The sequence below is a fragment of the Balaenoptera borealis genome (genome assembly GCF_965194805.1).
Source record: "Balaenoptera borealis genome assembly, chromosome: 16".
NCBI classification, from domain to species: domain Eukaryota; kingdom Metazoa; phylum Chordata; class Mammalia; order Artiodactyla; family Balaenopteridae; genus Balaenoptera; species Balaenoptera borealis.
The window spans coordinates 15,946,189-15,971,246 of NC_138872.1; the positions used below are offsets into that span (position 1 = coordinate 15,946,189).

The 25,058-nt window shown below is 48.7% G+C and overlaps 1 protein-coding gene across 6 annotated transcripts in view; it reads left to right on the forward strand.

Annotated features, from left to right (window-relative positions):
* RIMS4 (regulating synaptic membrane exocytosis 4) overlaps positions 1-25,058 on the forward strand; it is a 143,695-nt gene that overhangs the window by 5,460 nt on the left and 113,177 nt on the right. Inside the window, exon 1 of one of the 6 annotated variants that reach the window (XM_082361810.1) lies at positions 17,737-17,843. The exons of 4 other annotated variants lie outside the window; for them this stretch is intronic. The gene's annotated coding sequence lies outside the window, so the exon portion shown is untranslated. Of the gene's footprint in view, positions 1-17,736; positions 17,844-25,058 lie in introns of those variants that run through there. One more of the 6 variants, XM_082361811.1, reaches the window with a different exon arrangement.

A 25,058-nucleotide genomic window follows, 5' to 3' on the forward strand; every position in this document is an offset into this window, starting at 1 on the left:
AAAACTGGGTGATGGGGAGTCATCCCTTCCCCCATTACACAGATCACTGGCCTATGGATCTGCTCTGATGCAGTTCGAGCTCTTTCCTAAAATTCTCTCTTTCTCTGGCACCCTCTCTTCCTTGTCCCCAAGCTGCCAGACTCATGGCTTCAGCTTCCTTGGCTTTTGCAGCTGCCAGAGGCCCACCTGGTTCTGTTTGGTGGGAAGGGGAAAGGAGGGGCCCATTCCCCTTGTCTCCCTTTGAGAACTAGGCTCTGCCTTCCTCCCCACCCATCTCCATCCCAGAGGCCAAGCCTGTTCTAACTAACTGAAGGCGGAGTGAGGGCAGGGCGGAGGTGCGGAGGAGAGCAGACTGCAAGCCAGCTGACCCTCTCTCCCATCTCAGGGGCTTTCTTTTCCTCTGCCTCTTCTGACATCTCTTCATTGTGGCCTTAACAACCATCGCTTCAGCATTTCTTTTAAGAATTGTTGGAAAGGCACCGGTTTTGGAGGATGTGCTCAGAAGGGTGCAGACATCTCCCCCACTGTAATCTGTGTACCGCCCCCCCCCCCCCACGATGTTTTCCGGTCAAGCCCACTGTCTTACTGTCAGAGCTCCAATTCCCAACCCCACACCCAGTCCCCTGGAATGACCGACTGGAATTCTCTCCTTCTCCCACCCAGTTTACTCCATGGGGCTTAGATTTGACTCCACTTTGGTGCTAGGGCCTCAGGCAAGTCCTGGGTCTCAGTTTCCCCATCTTGAAAAAGGGGTTAATTATCCTTGTCTGAGCATCTCTTGGGGTTGTAAAAATAAAATGATCAAGAGGCTTGCTTGGCTGTGCTCAGTGCTTTCCATAATCTTACTGAATCTTTTAACAGCCAAAAGGGGTAGCAGCTGTAGCCGATGTACCCATTTTGCAGATGAGGAAAAGCCAGGCAGCTTGCTGTAGTTTAGTGACTTTTTTGGGTTTCATGGTGGTGATACAAACCCAGGCGTGTTTGACTCCAGAGACCACCCTCTGTCTCTTGTCCTGAAATGAGATTCCTGGTGGGAACGGGCAGTGTAAGCCCCAGGGGCTGTGCTTGGGCTGTCAAAACAGCCACTGACAAAGGCCAGGGTGTGAGGGCCTGTTCACATTCAGATGCATCCCTCCAGGGTCTGCCGTCCCACTGCATTCCACCCCAGCCCACTGGAGTGCCTTCCTGGCCATCAGTTCAGGATGATCCCCATCAGAGGGCTGCCTGGCCTCCTTGGAAGAATCCAGTTGTCTGCCCTGGCCCTGGGGGCTGAGCCATCACCTGCCTCTCCAGACCGATGTAGGCCAATGCTGGATTATATTTAACGCTGTGCTATTTCCACTTGACAGCTCCAGAGAGCCATCCCCCCTCCCCTTTTCTCCTTCCTCCCCCCTCCCCTTCTGATTCACTCGGAAACTGACAAGGCTGATGTCAGCGCCTTATTCTTAGCCCCCATAATTGTAACTGCATTTAGCAGTGCGCACTTCATTAACAGTTTCTGCGACGGGGGAGTGAGATGACTGCATGGCTGGGCAGGGACGCGGGTGGGGGTGGGGAGGGGGCAGCTGCTGCAGGGACCCTGGCCAGCTGCCTCTTCTGAATGGACCAGCTGGGCAGGTTCCAGGCCTGGCTTTCCAAGACTAGCAGTCTTGGAAGGCCCCTTGGAGAGCATCTAGTCCACTCTCCTCATTAGGCAGGGAGGGAAACTGAGGCTCAGGGAGGCAAAGCAGCTTGCCAAGGTCACGTGTTAAGGATCCAGGGCTCTGGCCTTTGAGTCTAGGTTTTCTTCTTTGGTATTATTCATTCAGCTAATATTTAATTAGCTGCTCAGTGCCAAACAGCATTCTAGGTGCTGGGGCTATGTCGGGGGAACAAGGCAGACACAGTTTCTGCACTCACGGAGTTATGTTCTGAGGTGGAGGAGACAGACAATAAGCAGGAAAGCAATTAAACAATAATTTCAGATTGTGTTAAGTGAAATGAAAATAAGACAGGTTGATGGGATAGGAGATAACATTAAGTAAGATAGTCAGGAAAGGCTCACTGAGGAGGTGACATTTGAGTTGTGACCTAAATGACAGAGCCAGTAATGGGAATATGAGGGGATAGAGGGATCTAGGCAGAGGCAACAGCTGGTGCAAAGGCCCTGAGGTCAGCGTGAGATTGGGTGTTTAGGGAAGAGAAAGCAGACCAGCGTGGTTAGACTGCATGAGGGGAAACGAGGTCAGAGAAGTAAGCTGGGGGCAGATCACTCAGCCTGGTAGACAATGATAAGGAGTATCAGGTGGGGAAACTGAAGTTCAGATTGGGAATGGAAAGGACCCCCAGCTGGGTAAAGACAGAGAGAGGCCGAGAACTCCCGAATCCCTGTCTTTTTAGTCCCTTAGACACAGGTGGCTGTGCCTTTAAGTGCATCACGTGGCTTCCTTTCACATTGTAGCTGGTAGTGTGGAGTCTGGGAAGGGCTTTTTCTGCCCTCCCTGCCTGCCCCTCTCTCCTCCTCGACTCTCACCCAACCCAGCTGTATAGCTTCTCAGGGTGACGTAGCTGTGAAACTCTGGGGAGCTTTCGTGGTGGGACAGAAAGAACGTGGCTTTGGAATCCAAGACACCTGAATTTTTATCCTGCCTCTGCTGCTTCTAAATTGTGTGACCTTGGGCAAGTGGCTTCAACTCTCCGGGGCTCAATTTCCTCATCTGTAAAAGGGGGGCATAATAATAGCAAGTTCTTCAAAGGGTTATTGTGAGTGATCAATTGATATAATGCACAAAACACACCTACCCCAGAGCCGGGCATGTGGAACTAAGATTTCCTCAGTTATAAGGACTAATGAGATCGTGGGTTTAATGCTGGGCACGTAGTAGATGCTCAGTTAGAGGTTACTGCTGCAATTGTGGTTGTTACTGTTGGTTTTAATGGGTCAGAATCATCGAGGGGGCTTGTTAAAACATAAATTGCTGGGCCTCACCCCAGAGTTTCTCATTCAATCTGGGGCGGGGCCTGAAAATCTCATTTCTTTTTTTTTCCCAAATATTTATTTATTTATTTGGTTGCACCAAGTCTTAGTTGTGGCTCACTGGCTCCTTAGTTGCAAGCACATGGCCTCCTTAGTTGTGGCATGTGAACTCTTAGTTGCAGCATGCGTGTGGGATCTAGTTTCCTGACCAGGGATTGAACCTGGGCCCCCTGTGTTGGGAGCACGGAGTCCTATCCACTGCGCCACCAGGGAGGTCCCCTGAAAATCTCATTTCTAACAAGTTCCCAGGTGATGCTGATACTGGTCCAGGGAGCCTACTTTGAGAATCACTGGGTTAGAGAAAAAGCTGGAGAGAAATGAAGGGTTCTTCTCAACTTAGGATGTCTCCTGGCTACCTGTGTCTTAGATGCTGGGGACATTGGGTACCAAATTCAGGACCTGGGTTTAGTCTTCAGGCACTTATGTTTCCATCACATGGTCTCGGATCAAATGAGCCTCAGCTGCTGCCCTGCTTTGCACTGGGTTTAATGTGAAGGACCCCATCAATCCTTTTGGAAGTCATCTGTATTAATGATAGATGAGTCGACATGAATAACACATCAGACCATAATATCCTATTGTGGAATATTGAGGGGCTCAGGTCTAGCACCTTTTACAGAGGGGAACAGGACGCGGTCCCTTTCCTGCATTGGGGAAAGGCAGGACTATGTGTTAAAACCAGGAGGTTCATTTGAGGACAGGTCTCTACTGGGAAGAAGTAAATCAAAGGGACCATCAATGTTAAGGGGCAAAATGTTGGGAAATGCTACCAAGAGACTTTACTGAGTCAGTTTATTTAGATGATTCTAAGAAAGGGGTCGCTGGTAATTTTCTAGGGAAGGTTGAGATTTTGCTTAGATTGAAGGTGTGGGGGACAAACCATATGATGTGATAAGATTCCCATCCAGTCCCTTAAAACTCAGAGTCTGAAGATACAGGCATTTACAGATACATTCCCGGTGGGACTTATCCTCAACTGATGAGAAACACTTCTCCAAGAGGGTTGGCTCAGGATAGCAAAAGAGCACAGACTTTGGAGGCCCCCAAACCTGGGTTGAATCTCTGCCACCTACTAGCTGTGTCTCTTGATTATGATACGTAACTATTCTGGGCCTCAGCCTCGTGCTTTGTAAAATAGAGTGAATAACTCTACCCTGTGAGAATTAGAGATAATGCATGTGAGAGGCATAGAAGGCATCCAGGACATGGCAGCGCTGCCTTTCCTGCTATTGTAGGCTTCCTGGGTGCAGGAAGTGTGGGATGGTGGGAGCGCATTGCCTGCGTTTGGGACTCCTGGCTCGGGTCTGGACAGCTGGTGCTTACTCTGTGCCCAGTGGGGCCTGAGAGGCTGCATTAGGAGTCAGGAGAAGAGGTCTCCGTTCAGCCGCCAAAATCTCAGCATCCGGTCGCTTCCCTTTGTCTTTTGGGCCTCAGGATCCCCATTTACACAGTGAGGTGTCTAGTGGGCTTGGTTTAGATACAACCAGAGTCTCCCAGAAAACAGGGGACACTTGTCCAGGCCCCCATCTCCTCCTTTGGATTTCTCCCCCACTCCTCTGCCTCTATGGTCATTTTCATCCCCAGAGCATCCCCTCCTGCCAAAGTTTCTAGCTGATCCTTGGCTGATTGGTCATTGAATACTTTTTAAAAGAATAAGTATTATTTGGATTAAGTAATATATGCAGTTGGTACAACATTTTAGAAGCATGAAAAATATCCAATTAAAAGGGCCCCAGGTACCTCCGTCTTCTGGGTCTCCTGTCCCCTCCCCAGGACAAACACCGTTTCTAGCTCTCACAACCCTTTATGCTGCTGTTACTGACAGTAACATGTTATGTGGTGAAAAGCCAAACAGCACAAAGGACACCCAAGAAAACATCAGTCTCCCTCACACCTCAGCCACCTAGTCCCACTCCCACAAACCACCAGTACGGTCTTTCAGGCTACCAGTTTTTTCTTTATTTTCCAGTTAGCAAATTCTTATTAAGCACTTATGGTGGTGCCCAGTCCTGTGAGGATTCAAGAGTAGTCAGATTATACCAGGCAGTATAGCACAGTGGTGGTTATGATACACACTCCACAGCTAGATGGCCTGGGTTTGAATCCTGGCTTTGCCACTCATTGGCTGTGTGACCTTGAGCAAGTGACTTAACTTCTCTGAGCCTCAGTCTCCTCAACTGCTAAATGGGCCCATAATAGCCCCTCCCTGCCTTGAAGGTGTCAGGAGGATTAAATGAGTAAGTATTTGTGACATGCTTTGTAGAGAGCCCAATACAGTAGAAGTGTGTTAAGAGTATTAGCTATTACTGTCTCAGAGCCCTTAAGCCAGAAGTCTCTCTGAAGTCCTCTAGCATCTTTAGCGGAGGCCCAGAGAGGGATCTCATGGTTTGCTCAAAGCCTCACAGCAGATCTCTGGTAAAACCAGGAGCAGAACTGATGTTTCTGGACTTGCAGTCAGGGCCTCTTCCTCTCCCAGGTGACCCAAGTGGCTACTTTGCACCCTATTGGCACCTGAGGCTTCAAGTCCATACCCTGCATTTCCAGTACTTGGTGTCCCTGAGAAATGCTGCTTGGAGTCGCCTTGGGAGTGTGTGGGAGGATATGTCACTAATTGGGGCCTGTAATGGAAATTAATTAGTTCCTCAGCATATGTGGAGAAACATCTCTCATCTGCCTGGGCCCAACACCAAGACTGGACCAGGTGCCTTGGGGGCCCACCCAGACCCAGGCCAACCCACCCCCGAACCATCTGGTCCCTGGAAGCTGCAGCCACTTCTGTCTAGCTTCTGTTGGGTATGCTGGGTCCTGGGAGAGGGACCCCCAAACTGGGAAGCCTGGCCCTGATGGGAATCGGGTGGGTGCTAAGAGGGAGGGAGAAATTAACATGTAGTATTCTTAGACTCCTCCCAGCGGTCTTCAACTTGAAAAGAATATAGAAGATGGGAGAATTCTCTCCTGTTCCCACTGTCTTAGTTTGAGACTTGGATTCTTGTGCAGGTGATATGCTATGCAGTGCTGTCAGGTGAGACCGGGATGCAGGATGGGCAGGAAAAGAAGCAGCTAACAATGGGCACTCAGCCACGGGCTAGCCTCAGCCTGATGCATGGGAAGCTCTAGAGGGCGGATGGCGTCACAGAGTTGACTGGCCTTCTGGACTCTGGTATCAGTCAGTCATGGGCTGTGGACAGTCCCCCCGGGGCGGCGGGGGAGCGGAGACATAACTTTTGGGGCAAGGCAGCTCCCATCAGCTAAGAGCAGCTCTCCAAAGAAGGGGCAGCTGTGAGCTGGAATTGCAGAAACTCGCAGCAGCTGTGGGATGGGTGTCCTGCTCGGTAAAGGGGCTCTGGCTGGGTTGGGTCCACCCACCTGCTGTCTGGGAACTTCTGGTGACAGAGTGAGGAGAGCAGGTGTGGCCAGCTCTGTGCTGGGTAGTGCCCACCCCTATTACAGGTCACCCTCTCCATGGTCCCACAAGGTGTGCGTGGTCATTACGTTAGGTGGGGCTGGAGGACTCGAGTGTCCAGATGGACTCCTGGCTTGGCCAAGGTCAAGTTGGTGAAAGGTAGGACAGGGCTGCAAACCCGGGCCTGCCTCCAACACTTGTGGTCTTCCCAGCATTCTGTGCTGCATTTAATCTTTTCATGAATATATGTGTGTATTTTGTGCTTCCTGGTGGGTTTCTTTCCAGGTACCTCTTTTTTTATTTTTTATTTTTTTAATTAATTTATTTTTGGCTGTGTTGGGTCTTTGTTGCTGCACGTGGGCTTTCGCTAGTTGCGGCAAGCGGGGGCTACTCTTCGTTGCGGGAGGCTACTTCTCGTTGCGGTGGCTTCTCGTTGCGGAGCACGGGCTCTAGAGCACAGGCTCAGTAGTTGTGGCGCACGGGCTTAGTTGCTCCGCGACATGTGGGATCTTCCCGGACCAGGGCTCGAACCTGTGTCCCCTGCATTGGCAGGTGGATTCTTAACCACTGCGCCACCAGGGAAGTCTCCTAGGTACCTCTGAAAGGTGTCTATCTTGGTTTTCTGTTTTGTACCTTGCAAACATAAAGACCTTTGGGCCTGACAGGTGTTTGCCTATTTGAGCTCACCTGATCCTCATGGAAAATCGGCTTTGTTTCCAGAGAGGTGGGCAGAGGCCCTGACTGACAGGCTCCTTGAGGTGAAAAGTTAAGGGGTAGCTGCTTTGTCATGGAATGAGCCCTGAATTTGTCATAAGAAAACCTGGATTTGAGGCCCCATTTCTGCCCATTTGTCAGCTGAGTGACCCTGGGCAGGTCTCTTCAAGCCTTGCTTTCTTCTTTAGGTGAACAAGTCCACAGCTGTAAGCCTCGGGTAGCCTGGCAGGTGTGCTAATGATACTGCATATAGCAAGGACCTGGCAAGGCTTTGACTGGGTTGGGGTGGGGAGTCCAAAACCAGACCTGAGGGACTTCCCTGGCGGTCCAGTGGTCAGGACTCCGTGCTTCCACTGCCAGGGCCCCGGGTTCCATACCTGGTCAGGGAACTAAGATCCTGCAAGCCGCATGGCGTGGCAAACAACAACAACAACAACAACAAAACAAAAAAACCCCCAGAACTGACCTCTGTAGTGTGTGCACGGGAACCGTGTCAGATCAGGGCCCATCTGTGAAATGGGCACAGTGACGCTTGTCTTCCTGTCCTAGCTTGGGCTCCCCACGAAACAAGGATTTGAGTACAAGTATTAGGTTGAACCACAGGAAACTGACATTTTTAGGAGTCAAAACAGTCAAATAGCAGTTGTATGTGGTTCATATGGTTCCCGAAGGTGATGGATGAAACTCCAGGAGGGGAATGAGAAAATCATTTGGGGAAACAGTGTGTTATCAGCCAAGTTACCCCGGACTGAGGGCAACCGCGTTGAGTCTTCCTGGGGGCTCTGGGAAACTGTAGAACAGGGCTTGGCAAACTTCTGTAAAGGGCCAGACCCTGGATGTTTTAGTCTTTACGGGTCATAAGGTCACTTTCCCAACTGCTGGATTACACAGTTGGAGGGCAGCTACAGACAATATATAAGTGGATGGGTGGCGCTGTGTTCTAACAAAACTTTATTTACAAAAATAGGCAGTGAGCTGGATTTAGCCCATGGGCCCTAGTTTGCAGACCCCCGGAGTAGAACATGTACCTCCGTTATCCCACCCAGGAGTGAGGGAGCTGGGGTGCTTATACACCAACTCCCATCAGTCACTGGTTGAAGGCCAAGGTTGGGGATGGGGACGGAGTGGGGGCAGGGGCTTGTCTGTTGCCCTTGGCCAAGAGAAACAGGCGCTGGCCGCAGGAGGTCAGGCCAGCGGTCACTGAAATGCTAAAGGGATATGGGACAGGGGATGGCTCTTGCTACCTCAGAGGCCTGACTGTGTGTGGAGAGCGTACCTGAGAGAAAGTGACAGGATGAACAAGAAAATGAGTTTGGGGTAGGGCCAGATGATCTAACTTCGCATTTCTAGCCTTTTCAGCCAGTTGTTACTTCCAGGCAAAAACCGGCTCCTCCAGTCTTTGCAGGCTTGTTCGAGAATTTTCTGCCTCCCGTACCTCTGCTTGGGCAATTTCGTCTTCTGGGATGCCCCCACCTTCCCCCTCAGGGCTCCGATGCCACTTCCTCCAGGAAGCACACCTCTCTTCTCTCCAGTGGAGTTGATGGTTCCTCCTGGGCATTCACATGGCACTCTGAGCTTCTCTTCTCTCTCCAGCAGTTGCAAAGTCTGGCTGACATCACTTTTCATTGCCACACTGAGAGCCCCTCCAGGTCAGGGACTGTGTGATTCTCTGCTGCATCCCACCCAGGGGAGCACTGATTTGGGAAAGGCAGAGCTGAACCTCAAACCTTCCCAGCCTCTCTCCCTCCCCCTTCTCCCCTCCCTCTCTCCTTTTCTTCTCCAGTAGCTGCTGATGACCCGAGACAAGCCCAGTCTTTGCCCTCATGGAGTTTATGGTCTGGTGGGAGGGGGTTAGACATTCGACAACCCAAAGGAACAGCTAATAATTTGATCATTACTGTGCTTAGTGCCACACAAGTCAAGTGCAGGGTGCCGAGGGAGGCTGGAGCTGTAAGAACTGACCTGGGGGAGAGGAGGGGAGGAGACAGCAAAGCTGAGACTTAAGGGATGAGTGGAGTTGGCCAAATGAAGGCGGGGGAGTGGCGGAGTGAGACAGGATGCCATGACTCTGAGAGCATGGATTTGGGGTCAATTATGGGAGTTGTGGGGTGCAAATCTTGGATTCTCTCAGTCTTTGTGGCTGTCTCCCCCTCCCCTCATCTGTTTCTCTTCTTCCTCTCTCTCTCTCTCATTCTCTCTCTCGCACACACACACATACACGCATGCACACGGATGGAAATATTGACCATAATTACTTCTGCGGGGCAGAATTATGGGTAGTTTTTGTTTTCTAGTTTGCACTTCTTTGGTATTTTCCAAATTTTCTACAATGGACGAGTCATGGCAAAAATTGAAGTCTTCAGCATCCGGAGACCACACTCCCACTGGTAGTTGTGTGACCTTGACCACGTTGTTTAATCACTCCTGCTTCTGTCTCTCTCTGTAAGATGAGGACAGGGATGGTTAACACATGGTACCCATCACATTCTGACACTTCACCTCCCTTAACTCATCAGAGCTTCAAAACTACTCCGTGGGGCAGGTACTGTCACTATCCCTGTTTTATAGATGGGGAAACAGGCATGGAGAGGTTAAGTACATTGCTCAAGATCACACAGTAAGAGACAGAAGTAGGATTGAAACCCAGATGTCTGACTCCAGAGTCTGAGCTTACCCACTTGGCTCTACTGCCTGCCTCCCAGGGTCAGGATGATAATCAATAAGAAGACACCTGTCAAGCCCTTAGCACAGTGCCTGGCACACAGTTAGTGCTCTATAGATATTAGTTCTTGTTATTGTTAGCAGCTGTGCAAAGGCCCTGGGGTAGGAAAGGCACATGGTGTTTTGAAGGCACGTGTGGTTAGTGAAGCAGCAGGACTGGGTCATACTAGGTCTTTAACGTCAGGAATCTTGGATCTGAGCTTTAGGACAGTTGAGTTGAACCCTGTTGGGTTTTTAGCAGGGAAGTGACAGCCTCAGATCTGGGGTTTACAAAGACCTCTCTGGTTGTGGATGAGAAGAATGGGGCCAGGAGGCCCAGGGATGGCTCCCTTTGTTATAGTGACTCTTCCCAAATGGGTCGGACCATCCCAGCGTTGACTCCTCAGACCCTGGCAGTGATGGTGTTTTGCTGTCTAGGCTGGCTGTGTGGGCTAGAGCACAAGACACGGAAGTCAGGAGTGTGTCACCAGGCTGGTCTGGTGGTGCGGCGAGGCCGGGAAGTGCCAGTTTGAAGGCAGGAACAAATTACTCTCCTGGAGATGAGGCCGGGCCAGTTCCTGTCATGTTACATTATTAAATTTGTAATCTTCATTCTAATATTTCCCAGTAGTGAATAAGAACCAAATTTAAAATGGTGGCTTTACATTTCTGGAATGAAGCTCTTTGTCAGGAACTCTTGAAACCCATAATTTCTCTCCAGAGGTGAATGTCTACATCCTTTAAAAAAAATTAAAGTAAAAAAATAATAAAACCACTCTTTAGTTAAAGGTTGGGTTTGAAGGTTTGTCTGCAGCCCAACCCTGGCAAGAATTGAGAGTGGGGTCTGTATGTCTCCAGCCCCAGAAAAGGCTCAAAGTAGGACTGGGCCTGCAGATGCCCTGGGCCTCCCAAGATATTTAAACCCCTAAATCTGGGCCTTGCTAGGGAAGAAAGGTGGGAGAAGCCGCATGCCCGCCTCACCCGCAAGTCTGTTGATTTGCGGGTTTTTCTTTTTTATCGTTTTTGGCCGCGTCGTGCAGCATGCGGGATTTTAGTTCCCCGAACACGGATCGAACCTGTGCCCCCTGCAGTGGAAGTGTGGAGTCTTAACTACTGGACCGCCAGGGAAGTCCAGAATCTGTTGATTTGCGAAAGGGTTTGGTAAAAAATTAGACTGCAGTCTTTAGGAGGATTGCCCCGTGTCAGGCTGTGATGAGTTTTCTCATGACCCATTTGGTGGGCGGTAGACCCGGCTGCCGGTGGAACCATGGGCTGTGTCATTCCTGCCTTTACACTTAGCAAGAAGGGCCCTGATCCGGGGTCACCAGCACTACTGGGCTGATCTCCAGCCCTCCTCACTGGGTGAGGAGTCTATGGGGCAATGGGGACATGCCCACCTGGACCCCCCTTTCTAGGCCATGTTCCTGGTACGTGGGACCCTGGAATTCCCCGTCCAAATGGCCCTGAGTCAGCATCTGGGGTCTGTCCAGACCCCTTCTCTAGGCCCCTCCTCCATCACAGGTGTCCTGATACATGGCCCCAAAGTAGCTGTTTGTGGAGGTGAGAACAGAACACACATGTACAGAGTGGGCCCCTGGATATGCGGGGGTGGGGAGGAAGGGAAGGGATGGGCTACAGTAGAGGGCCTGTATTCAGCTCCTCTCTCCATATTCAGCCATGGAACTCAGAGGATTCTAAATTTGAACCTGTCCTGGCCTTCAAGGTCATTATGAAGGCATATTTGTCAGAATGGAAGGATAGAACATGTTTTATGTAAGAGCCTGATTTATAACTTTTAAACATTTAGAATAAGTATGACGGCCTCCATTGTACTTTTGCCCTGGGCCCTCCACTGTTGGGTGGGGACTTTGCATCATCCTTTAAGAGTGAGAGCCGCCCAGGGATGGCTCTTCCCCTCGTGGTCCCACATGTGGGCTCCGGTGCACACACATGGCTCGTATGGCATGTTTGTGCTAGTCTCACCCCCACCCCAGGTGATTGAATTTAAATGGTACCTCCCGTAAAAGGATGAATTAGAAAAAGGCCCGTGGGGTGTACCGCCTGGCCAGTGAAAACAGGCTATGTTTCCACCCACCTCAGTTGGGCACCTTTGTGCAGGTAGCAACCTGTCCAGTAGTTCACAGGGTCCCCTGGACCTGAACCAGAGAGGGGCCCTGAGCAAGACCGCCAGGGAAAGTGCTGACACTCTGGGGTCCCAAGATAATCATAAAAGTCATTTTACATGTTCAGTAATCATCCTTATCATGACAGCAAATGTTTATTTTGTGTTTCTCACATGCCGGGTACTCTGAGCACTTTATCTGGATTATCCTATCAAAACGTCAGAATACGAAGGGGGTACAACTGTCATGCCCATTGCACACATTAGGAAACTGAGGCTCAGAGAAGAGACGCTCGTCTTTGGCTCAGGGTCATTCAACAGTAAGGTCAAATGCAGGTCTGCCTGAGCCCATGAATCTATGGGCCTGACCACTGCTCTGCACTGCCCTTTCTCATTTTAAAGTGTTACTTATGCAGTCAGCGTATTTACTGACCCCCTACTCCAATGAGCTGGATGCTGAGGTAGGTGCGGAGTAAGATGGGGGCCTCCCGTAGCCAAGGAGGAGAGACAAGTAGAGCAGATAACTGGGTGACCCCATTGAGCCGGGGGTGCTGAGTACAGCCTTGAAGGGTGAGAAGCTGTTTACGAGGCTGGAGTGGAGTGGGGGAGGGAGGTGCTTCAGGCCACTGGGCGTTCTGTGTGGTCAAGGAGGAGTGTCCTGAGGTTTATTGATGCCTTGTGGGTAGGTGCATTAAGAGATGGGTGTGGGTCTACAAAACAGAAATAAGAGTTACAGATGTAGAAAACAAATTTATGGTTACCAGGGGGTAAGGGGGGGAGGGATAAATTGGAAGATTGGGATTGACATATACATACTACTACATATAAAATAGATAACTAATAAGGACCTACTGCGTAGCATAGGGAACTCTACTCAATACTCTGTAGTAATGGCCTGTATGGGAAAAGAATCTAAAAAAGAGTGCATATATGTGTATGTATAACTGATTCACTTTGCTGTACACCTGAAATGTAACACAACATTGTAAATCAACTATCCTCCAATTAAAAAAAAAAAAAAAAAACAGATGGGTGTGGGGAGGAGATGGGGTCAGGAAAGGGGGGTGGCAGGTTGGGAAAGGCTCTGGAGCTGTGTCCAGGACCTGGCCCTTCTTGAACACCAGAGCTGTGTCATCCTCTTCAGGCATCTGCTGAGATGAGTGGTACTTACCAGTCTACCCACCAGCACCATCCTTTTCAGAGTCGGAAAGGCAAGATTGCAAGGGGAGTGAAGGGTCCTCTGGTGCATTTCTGGCCGGGTTGGGTTTGGAACTCAGGCCTCTGAGCCCTCCCAGGCTGTATTCTAGTCCCTTCACGAGCCGGGAGAGTGGGAGAGTCACTCCTTATCATTTTAGTTTCTTAAAACAATCTTGTGCTTTCACAAGTTTCAAACGCTTGTACAGTTATTCTAGCTTGCGTTTTCTGAGCATACGCCACGTTTCCGGTGCTGTGATCAGATTTCATGCGTGTTACCTTGGACAGTCCTCAGAGTGAGCCTCTGAGGGGGGGGTCCTGTTGTTGCTGTTCCCATTTCACAGATGAAGAAATGAAGGACCTCTCCCAAGGTCGCCCACACAGCAAATGGCAGAGCCAGTTTCCTTGAGCCTAACCTCCTCAGGCTATGCTCTGTGTACCCAAACTTCGGGAAAATGCAGAGAAAGCACACAGAAAGAAAATTAAAATGACTCCAATTCTATATAATCCAAGAGCAGAATGTTTAACCACTGGGGCTGTTTCTCTCCAGTTGTGTGTGTCTGTATGTGTGTGTACAATGCATGTGTGCAGGAATGCGTGTTTAAACCAAGGCAGGGTCACACTGTGATACTGTTTTGTAAACCAAAGCCACTATTTAAGAATCACCTTAAAAGGACCTTCACGGGCTGGTCTCTACAGGGACACTGATTTCTAGGATCAGGTCTAGAACTGCATCAGACTTGCCAAGGCAGGACCAGGGACAGCACCAGGGAGCTCACTCGAATAGCCACGGTTCATTTTTTCCCCCTGCTTTCCGCTCCTGTTCTTGTAAAAAAAGTAAAATAAAATAAATTAAAAAACTGACAGACCTACCCAGGATTTTATTCCATGCCTGGCCCGGCATTTAAATGCAAGAAGCAGAAGCCTTGCGAACTATAAATAGACCCGGCTGCTTCTGAACAGTGGCAGGGAGAATTTGTAGGTCCTGTTTCCTCCGAACCTGGTGACCTGGATTACTTCCTTCCTGCAGCGGTTGCTTTCCTCGCTGTCTCCTCTGCCCATCCTTTGTGGAGCAGAGCACGTCCCTCTCTGCAAATGCTTGGTGACCGTCTACACTGGGCCTCGGTCCTGAGCGAGCCACCACCAGCCCCATCACAGCCTGGGGTAGCAGGGGTGGACACGGACACACATGTCCACAAGTGAAAATCTCGTCATTGGAGAAGCCCAAAGAGGGGTCCCTAGTTCTGGGAGTCAGGAGAGGCTTCCTGGAGGAGGGGACGCTAAAGCTGGAAAAGGGAAAGAGGACACAGGGAACCCGGGAAAGGGGTGGCCTGGGAGAAGGAGTCTGTGGGGCCGTGGGTGTAATGCTTGGCACAGAGCAAGTTTTTGTGGTTAGTAAGCGATCACACGCTTCTTGAGGGCACATCCTGGGTTCCTTTGGTGGCTCCCATGGCTTCTAGCATCCAGCAATGCTGAGTACAGAGGCTACTCAGCATTTCACTAGCCCAGTGATTCTTCACCTGCTCTGCCCATGCTCTTCCATCTGCAACCAGGATCCTGAGCGACTCAATTAAAAACCTCAGCTGGAACCTGGAAATCTACTTCTTCACTAGCTCCCCAGTTGATTCTGATGTTCCACCTCATTTGGGATTCGCGGTGCTGACCCAGCCTCCCATCTGGGGACCATGCCTCAGACCCCCAGTCGACCCCCAGTCCAGTGGGGGTCCACCCTCGGATGACAGTGAAGGGAGCTCATACCCTCTCAGGGCGGTTCCTTCCATTGACAGAGAGCTCGACTGCAGAAAGGCCTTCTCCCCTTGTGCCGAGTCACCGTCACCATTAATCCTAACACAGCAATGATATGGAAAATCTAATTTGTACAGTCCTTTGTTGTCTACAAAGTACTTATATAATTCGAGAGGCGATAGATTTTAAATTCAGACAGACCTGCATTTAAACCCTGCCCCCCCTTTTTATGTCCTACCCTGTTGGCTGTGTCCTTAAACGAACGACTTCTCCATGTCTCAGTGCTTACGTCTTAAATGGAGATAATAATAGTACTTACCTCTCAGGTCATTGGGAGAATTGAGTAACATGCATGCTACAGGCTCAGTACAGTAGTAAAGCACTTACTCCATAATAGTTTATTATTATCATTATTACTGCTATTACTGTTACGTAAATAAAATAACTGTTACGTAAAATATTTACATGGTAAATTCAACATCCAAGAGGTTTTTATTGAGTGCTGAATGTGTACCCTACTATACATGATGAGCTACATCGTCAGAAAGTTCTCACTAAATGACAGTCATCATTGTCAGTATTATTAGGATGATTTGAGCCTTACAGAGTTGGAGTAGGTGGTAAAATCACCCACCTTTTACGGATAGGAAGATGAAGCTCAGAGGGTTAATGGGTTTCTAAAGCCCCCTCAGCTGATAAGAGATGGGATGGGAATTTAATCCATGTCTTCTGTCTAATCCTCTTCTTTTCTCCCACCTTCAGTAGGCTTTTGGAACAGTCAATTGTGAAGGAAGGAAGGAAGGAAGGAAGGGAAGGAGGGAGACCATTATATTACAGGGTTAAGGGTTAAGGGGCTCCTCCGGCCTTAGCCCCCGTGGTTTTCTCCACGGCAGGCAGGTCCACAAGGTTCTTTCTCTTCTCTCCCTCCACAATTTCTCGCCAGGGAAATCCAGCTTTGTTGCGTTTGAGCATCTTGCAGGCATAAAAGAGTCCTCGGGGAGCATTGTGTGGCCGGGCAGCTCAGCACGCTTCCCCCAGGCTGGTTTTGCAGCCGGAGTGCGGTTTAGGTCTTCTGATCTGCTCTGGCAGCTGCGGGTGCCATTGACACCTTGTCCACTGTCTGCAGCCCCGACTCCACCCTGAGTCACTGCCCGGTACCCACAGCATGGCATCCCCAAGTCCAGGGCCCACCAGACTTGTTGGGTCCAGGGCTTGCCCTGGCTGGCTGCAGAATGCCCCCTGCTTTCAGTCTCCTTCCTGTCCCAGGAAAGCGAGCAGGAGCTTCAGCCACTGAGTTCTGTCTCCCAGGGAACTGGCCGTTCAGCTGGATCTCTCTCCACTGGATAGAAGGCCCCGCCCCCGTTAGAGAAACTGCAGACTTCAACAAGGCAATGGGAATTGTTGTAGCTAGCAGAGGGTCCCTGTAACCAGACATACGGGCGGGTTCCTTGCCAGCAAGGTGGGTCCCAAGCCAATGGCTCTCGTGTCTTTTATTCTGTACAAGATGTCGACTTAAGCTTCCCTCTTACAAGCCTTTCTGAGCTTGCTCTCTCCCTTGCACAACTTCAGCTGCCCTGTTTCCATCTCCCTTTCCATTCACTTCGGTAATCAGGCAAATCTAATTTCTAATAGCCTCTGACAGTAGGAAAATGCTAGGTTGAGGGTCAAGAGACCAAATTCAAGACCAGTGCTGTCCGATAGAAATTTCTGCGATGGAATGTTCTGTTTCTGTGCTGTCCAAAATGGCAGGCACTAGCCACATGTGGCTGTTCAGCACTTTAACTGTGGTTAGTGCAACAGTGGAACCAAATTCTTAATTTTTTAAAATTGTAATTAATTTAAGTGGTCGCATGTGGCTCGTGGCTACTATATTGGGCAATACAGCTCTAGACCCAGCTCTAAATATATTGAGCTCTGAGACCTTGAGCACGTTTCTTGCCCTCTCTGGGAAGATGAGGGGTGCAATTCGGGAATCCAGAAGGAGGCCGTCTGGAATAGAGACTGAGGTCAGGGATCAGCTACAACTGGAGTAGGTTCCAGTTCTGCCAGATACCAACATGTGATCTTGGGCAAGTCACTTAACCTCTCTGTGCTTCAGTGTCCGCATTTGTAAATGGGGCATAGTAACAATCACCTCACAGGGTTAAATGAAATACCACGAATCTCTTAAGTGCCTCACTCCCAGTAGGCTCTTGACAAATTGTAGAAGTAGGAACACATGTTCTCCTCCTGCCTCTTTGGACAACTCTGACAATTCTTGCTTTAGCTACAAATGTATATAACGTGCTTCCTTTTGGGACCAGAAGTCATCACCTTGACCTCTTGAAATTATGTCCAAGTTGTGTCATTGTGCATCTATTTTTTTTTTTTTTTTCTGGAGAAAACCAGAATTTTTAAAAAAGAGATAAACAGCTTTCAAAAGATTTGTAAAGGAGTCCAAAAGGTTTAAAAACTCAGGGAAGGAAGGAAACTGGTACTCACTCACTCACAGGGCTTGGGCAACAGGGCTGGTAAGATCAGAAGACATCAGACTCTGGCCCCAGACTGCCAGCATTCCGGTTCTAGCCCTGCCACCTCCAAGATGCATAAACCTTGTTGAACTTCAGCTTCCCCATCTGTAAAATGGGGGTAGTATAGGAGCTATTTCATGAGTTGCTGTGGGGATCAAATAAATGAGTCCATGTTAATTGTGTAGCGTAGCACACAGCGCACAGCCAGTGCCCGGTGCATGCTAGCTGCCTTATCAGCAGCGTCATCGTCGTCATCACCATCATTTCCATCCACCGTGTGCCAGGCTTGATGCAAAGTGTGCCTGTCTCCCCAGGTCTGTGCTTTCTCACCTGCCGCGTCATCTCCAACTTCATCTCAGACCGCTGCCCTTTCTCATTCGGCTCCAGCTGCTCTGGCCTCCTTGTTTGTCAGACATACGAGATGTAAATCCACTTGCGGTCTGTATGTTTGTGTCCTCTGTGTTGGGAGCACTTTCCCCCCAGATATCCAGGTGGCTCATTTCTTCACCTCCTTCACGTAGCATGGTGACGCCTCCCTGACCTCTGTCTAAAACCAAAACACCCAGCCCTGCACCCATCACCTTCTATCACCCTCTGTGTCTTCACGTACTTGTGGACTTTGGTGTTTGCTTGCCTCCCCTGGATCGGAGCTTCAGGAGGACAGATGGTTTCCCTTATTTTTGTTCCTTGCTTTAGCTCCAGTGCCTAGAGCAGTACTTGACATATAGAAGGTGCTCAGAAAAATGCTTGGCGAATGAGTGAATGAGCAAATGGATCTCATTCTGTCTGAGATAGGCTCCTGTGGGATCCTCAAACCCCAGGCGATGTCTCCTGTGTAATATGTCCAATCAATAAGTATTCCCTGTGTGAACCCTCCTCTGTGCCAACTTAATCTCTGTGCCAGGGACAGAAGGATGAAGAACACCCCAGCTCTTGAAGAAGAACTCGTAGGCCTGGGGGTGGGGGTGGGGTGACCACAGCCCTGTCCTCTTCCAAGCGCTTACTGCAGTTGTAACTACCAAATTGTCCTGCCATCCTGTCTGTGGTCTGTCTTCCACCCTAGACTGGAAAGGCTCAGTGGACAAGGACCCCCATCTGCCTTGCTCGATGCTGTGTCCTCAGCACTAGTACAAGGCCCGGCACGTGTATGTGGACCGGATGCATGACTGAACAGGATACAGGATGTGGTGGGATAGGAACTGGCAGAGGGTTTGTGGTTGTACCAAGGAAGGGCGGAGCTGTGGAAGGATTCACATGGGAGGTGAGGAACTTTCCCCGGTCCCTTGGCAGCTTGCCTTGACCTTCACTTGGCCAACGATGGAGCATCTTGGGAGGATGGGAGGGTGGTGGCTTCCCCTCCCTCAGGAGGCTGGGTGGCCCGCCGCAGCCCTTCCGTATTTCAGCTTCTGCCTGCGCCTCTGTCCTTGGAGTTAAAAATAACCAAAGATGAGAGTGCAAGGACACACTGTCCTTCTTTGCTGTGGAGCAGGGATTCTGCTACCTCGTCTCAAAGGGGGCTGCAGGGTGGCAGGTTTGAGAAGCCAGCAGCTTAAAGAATTATCCCTTCCTGCTCCCTTGAGGACAAGCACAGACCTCACTCTCCCCAATCTGGGATGACTCCAAATGAGTTCTGGAATGTCACAGCTAGAAGGGCTCTCCAGCCTCCAGGTAGGCTGGTTACCTGGCAGGAAGCCCATAGCCCTCCAGGCCTGGGACCTTGGCAGACATTACCAATCAATTAAGCCCCCCCCCCCTTTCCTGGGACCATGGCAGGCATCACCAGTCAATCACAGCACCCTTTTCTGCCAAATCCAGACATAGTCTAAGAATTCTTAACGCGGGATATTTTAGGCAACAGCTACCAGAGTTGGCATAAAAAGAGAAAACCTGTTTATCATCGTAATCTAGTCCAGTCCCCTCATGGTGGGGAAACGGAAGCTCAGAGAGGTGCAGAAACTTGTCTCATTTTACACTGCAGGTCCATAGTGGAGCTAGGACCAGACCCAGGAGTCCTAACTCCGCTGGGACTTTTTCCCCTCTGTCCCCTACTGCATCCTCTTTTCCATGAGAACTAAGGTTTGTCCAAAGGAAGGGTTTTTTAACCCATGGACTGCAAGCCTCAAAATTTTATACAACGTACTGTGTGTATGTGCTGACAGGTACTTTTCTAAAGAAAGTGAGAATAGCTTCCATCAGCTTCCCAAGAGGATCCTTGCACAACCGAGAAAGGCAAAGAAATCAGAAAAGAGAGTGAGTGGAATGGGTTAGCGTCTTGCTACTCAGAGTGTGGGCTGCAGACCGGCAGCATCAACCTCACCTAGGAGTTGTTAGAAATACAGACTCTCAGGCCCCACCCAGACCTGCTGAATCAGAATCTGCATTTTAACCAGATCCCCAGGTGATTCATTTGCATGCTAAAGTTTGAGAAGCACAGGGCTGGAATTGGGAAGTGTAGCCTTTGGTTTCCTGAAAGTGTGTGGAGTACTTGCTGAGTGCCAGGCACCCTTGCCAGTCTACAAGAGGACCATGGTCCTTGCTCTCATTTGAGGGAGCAGAAAGAAACCTAGGCTTCTTAGCCAAGATGGGGCCCAGCTGCTCTGCAGCTCAGCTAAGGCCACATCAAAGGAGGGATTTGTTTAAACTGTCGAAGGTAAAGGATGGAACTTCCATCCAGCGAATATGAGACCCCAGCATGCATTAAGCGAGTGTGTGGGGAGGTTCTCGCCTGGAAAGCGTTAGGTGGGTGCTGGGGTAGCTGGTCTCCTTTGCAGTGGTGCTGAGAGGGGCTGGTTTTCGAGCAGTCATGGGATTTGGATGAGTTGAGTGGCAACCGAGAAGGAATGATGCTTGAGGCCAGCTTCACCAGCAGCCTCTGGTGCCGAGAGCCACTCATCTAAGGTAGGTTTGCTCTCATGAGGAACGGTGCCAGGTGGTTCCAGCTGGTACCAATGGATCTCAGGTGGTCCTGGCTAGTTCTTCTGGGTCTGATAGGCTCTGAAGGAAGCTGACCATGTGTAGACCGGGGAAGGTGGTGTTGCTGATGGGGGGAGGCTTGTCCAGGGACACAGAGGAATGTTTGCCCTGGTGGGACTGTCATTAAGGAATTCAACCCCTGTGCTCCATGTAACCACCGCATATTTCATCCATGTCCCATTGTGGGGATCCGAGCGCATGTGGGTGCTTTGAAGATGGCACACCTGGGGTCCCAACCGCCGAGCCCAGGCCTCGTCTGGCCTTTGCAACAGGCCTTGTGCGCTGGCCTCTTGCTCAGCTGGAGCCCTTTGCTGCCCCTGGCAGAGGCCAGTGCTGACCTGAAAAGCCTACTCACCCGACACTACTGGGTCCTTGATTCTGTGAGGGTCAGTGTAGAATAAGGGTTAACAGCAAGGCCTGGGAAATGATACACACACACACGCACACACGCACACACGCAGAGCTTTACTGAGATAATTCACATACCATACAATTCACCCATTTAAAGTGTACAATTCAGTGGGTTCTACTATATTCACAGAGTTATGCAGTCATCACCACGATCAATTGTAGAACACTCCCCCTTCCAGGCCCCCAAAAGAAACCTGTACCCATTAGTCGTCACACTCAAGTCCCCCCTCACCCCAGCCCCTAGCAACTACTACTCTGTTTTTTCTACCTCTGTGGATTTGCCTCTTCTGGATATTTCATATAAATAGTCACATAAATAGAATATGTGGTGTTTCATGACTGGCTTCTTTCATTTTGCATATTTTCAAGGTTCATCTCTGTTGAAGCATTTGTCAGTAGTTCATTCTTTTTTATGGCTGAATAATATTCCAATAGATGGATATACTACTACATTTTGCTTATGGAGTCATCAGTTGATGGACATTTGGGTTGTTTCCAGTTTTTGACTGTTATGAATAATGCTGCTGTGAACATATGTGTTCAACTGTGTGTGTGGATAGGATGGGTTTGTTTTGCATTGTCTCTCCACCACTCACTTGCTGTGGGACCTTGGGCAAACTGCTTCAGTTCTCAGAGGCTCAGTTTTCTGAGAATTTCTGGGAGTTAGGGATGCTACTGTCTATCTCAGAGTATTATTGATAATAGTGGCTATAATTTACTGAGTGCCTTTATCTTTTTAAAAAATTTTTCTCTTTTTTTTGGCCATGCCATGTGGCTTGTGGGATCGTAGTTCCCCGACCAGGGATCGAACCTGGGCTCCTGGCAGTGAGAGCACCGAGTCCTAACCACTAGACCGCCTTTATCATGATAAGATAAAAGCACCCTGAGTGCCTTTATCTTATCATGACAGTCAATGCCCATATGCTGTGTTCTTGAGTTCAGCCGCACAAGGGGCACAAGAAGATTTATTTCACGTTAATGCAGACTTGTGCTATAATAGGCTAACATGCTGCCCTGTTACAGCAAATCATTTTGGTAGCTTGATGAGTTCTCTTTCCAATGTATGTGCCTAGGGAGAGAACGTCCTTACCTCCCCTACACCTTTGGCCTTTTTACATTATTAGGGGCATATTTTTATCTTTACTTTTGTATATTAAAAAAAAAATTTTTTTTTTTGAAATATACCTAGAGAAGAGTGCAGTAATTAGAAGAGCTATCTCATGGTTCCTTCATTTCTATTTTCTCTCTGCCATGAGACTAGCACATCCTAGATAGGGCTTGCTCCTCATCCTGGATTCCAGAAGAATCCATGGAGTAGAGCTATAGCTAACTCACAAGGGACATTTAATATGAGCAAGAACTAAACAATGGTTCTATAAGCCACTGAGACTTGGGGATCACTTGTGAGTGCAACACAACCTAGTGAGAGCTAACCAATACATTTAATCCTTATAACAAAGTAAGGTGGGTTTTATTACTGTTTCTGTTTTTTGAGGGAACCGAGGCTCAGAGAAGTTCAGTAACTTTCTTTAGTTTACTCAGATAGTCTCAGAGGGCTTCTAGTCCCAAACCCAGTTATTCAGACTCCAGAGCCTGTGCTCTTAAGAAGATGGAAGCACATGGGCTGTTTGGTGAATGATGAGTAATCCAGTGTGGATGGAACACCTGGTATGTGCATGATGTCAGACTTGTAGTATAGGTTTGGGGCAGATCCTGGAAGCCTTGAAAGCTGTGTGGATTATGAAGCTTCCTAGTGCCAGATGGGACCATAGACTGTACCTTTTGCTCACAACCCAGCTTCTCCCAGCGCTTGCTCAGCTTGTCCCAAGAGCTGGTGGGAATGGCTTCCTGGGGAAACTGGTGGAAATTGTAAATTGTCTTCCTTCCAGTGATTGCTGAGATGCCCCTTCTCCAGAAAGTCTTCCCACTCTGGAGTCTTCCCATGCCCTCGGTAGACCGGGAGCTGGAATAGCGTGAATGACGTTCCCCTGGCCATCCCTGCTAAGTGTAGGACCTCCCCCTGCCCCAAATGCATTTACTCTGCATTCAGAACTCTTTGTCCTCAGTTTATATTTTGGTTCCACATTTTTGCCCTCTCTCTACATGTTTTCCATTTGTCAGTATAGCCTTTGGTTGTGGTCACCCAAAATGTAGTACTTCCATCTACAATAAAATCTTAATGATTTTATTTGTAGTCAAGTATAACTCAGCATTGAAATAATTCTCCCTACAACCCAGACCCTGCCTCTACTTCCAGTGCTGTATTAATTATCTTCTCCTTGGCTCTCATAATGTTGTGTATATCTTTGCCCTTGAACTATACTATCTTGTAATTATAACACCTTGTGTTAATATTGCCCCTTTAATTGGCTGACTCCTGGTAGATTGGGAGTTTCAGCCAGGTCTGGGTTTAATTCATCTGTGTTAGGAGTCTCCAGCACAGGCCCTGGCTCTGAATAGGCACTTAGTAAGAGTTTTTTGAATAAATGATAATTATTTATGTTTCATCTCCTCTCCCCATCTATTAACTGTAAGTTCCTTAAGGACAAGGACTGTGTCTTATTAGAATCTGCAAGATCAAGAAAAGCATGGTATAGGAAATGAGCTCAGTAAATATATACTTCACTGGATAAGTGAGAATAACATTTCCTTCCAGGAGCAGAACCCTGTAGAGTCGCAAAGCACATTTATATACCTTACCGAGTTGATCCTCTCAAATCTTCAAATTCTCCCTGTCTAGTGTTCCCAAATCCCTATCATGTGCTCTTTGCCTCCCTTGCGCCTGCCTATTTCATCTGTGCGTCTTCATGATTTCTCCCTCTTCCCCCTTCAGATCCTCTTGGATAAAGGTCTTCGGGACCCTGCCCCCCGCCACCCCCAGTGAAAAGTGGCCTAAAGGGCAAAAATTACACTCTGGTCTGGGTTCACTAACCTCCCTGAGTCAGCTTTCTCTTCTGAAAATGGAGACACTAGTGGTTGTGAGGCTTGGATGAAGTAATGTCTGCTGAGCACCTGTCATAGGTTCTGGCTGAGCCCAGTAAGTGGGAGTTCCTGTTTTTACATGGAAGGGTGGAATTTGAGACATCAGCAAGCCCATGGGAAGGAACTGTGGTTTTAAAACAAACGGGGGATAGGGTTGCTTTGTTCTGAGATCTCTGCTCCCTGTGAGGTGCTACCTCTGTTTCAGGCAAGCCCAGACCCCGGATCTGGTCAGCACCACGGACAGTTCCTGCTGCATCTGGATGTCCAGCTAATTGCAAGTCGCAATGTTATTTTATGTGCCACCAAGAGAGATTAAAAACATGTCAGAATTTAACTATGACATGCTATCAGTTGTCATTCACATCTTAATTTCAGAGATGTTGAAAAGTGTGTCTTAGAATCAATGAAATAATGACAATTTTGTGAGAGATGGTATCAGTGAACTGTTGACCCCTGACCCTTGAAGAGGTTAATTATAATCGCCAGCACTTTTTGAATGCCTACAGTGCTCCAGGCCTTTTTCACTCCTCCCTCTCCTGTCCTGGGTGCTGTCTGCCCTCTATACACTGACTTAACAAATACTACATTTGGGGAATATAAATGTAAGCCAAATAGACAGTTGACAGTTTTCTCAGTCTCCTTCCTAAAATATTCTAGTCCTGAGCCTCATCGTTTCAGAGTATTGCTTCCTGCTGAAGGATAATCTACGTCTTACTTTCCAGTCCACATCTTGCTTAACCCGTTTAAAGAGCATGTCAAATGCGTATCCTGTGACCCAGTAATTTCATTCCTAGGTATGTGCCCAGAAGAGATGTACACAGATGGTCACCAAAAGACATGCACAAGATTGTATCTGGCAGAGCTATGTGTAATATCTCCAAACTGGAAACTACCCAAATGCTCATCAACAGTAGAAAGAATAAAAATAATTTTGATATATTCACACAATGTAAGACAATAAAGCCACAAGAATGAATGAACTGCAATGAAACAATCAACATGGGTAAATCTCACAAACATAATGTTGAGTGAAAGAAGTCAGATACTAAAGAGTATATACTAGATGATTCTATGTATATAGAAGTACAAAATAGGCAAAACCAATTTGGGCTGTTAGAAGCCAGGATAATGCTACTCTTGGAGGGGAAGTAACTGCTACTCATGAGGGACTGACTTCTGGGGACATTGGTAATGCTCCGTTTCTTGATCCGGGTGCTGGTGTAAATGAGTGCAGTTCGTAATATTCATCAAGCTGTATACTTAAGAGTTGTATACTATGTAATTGTA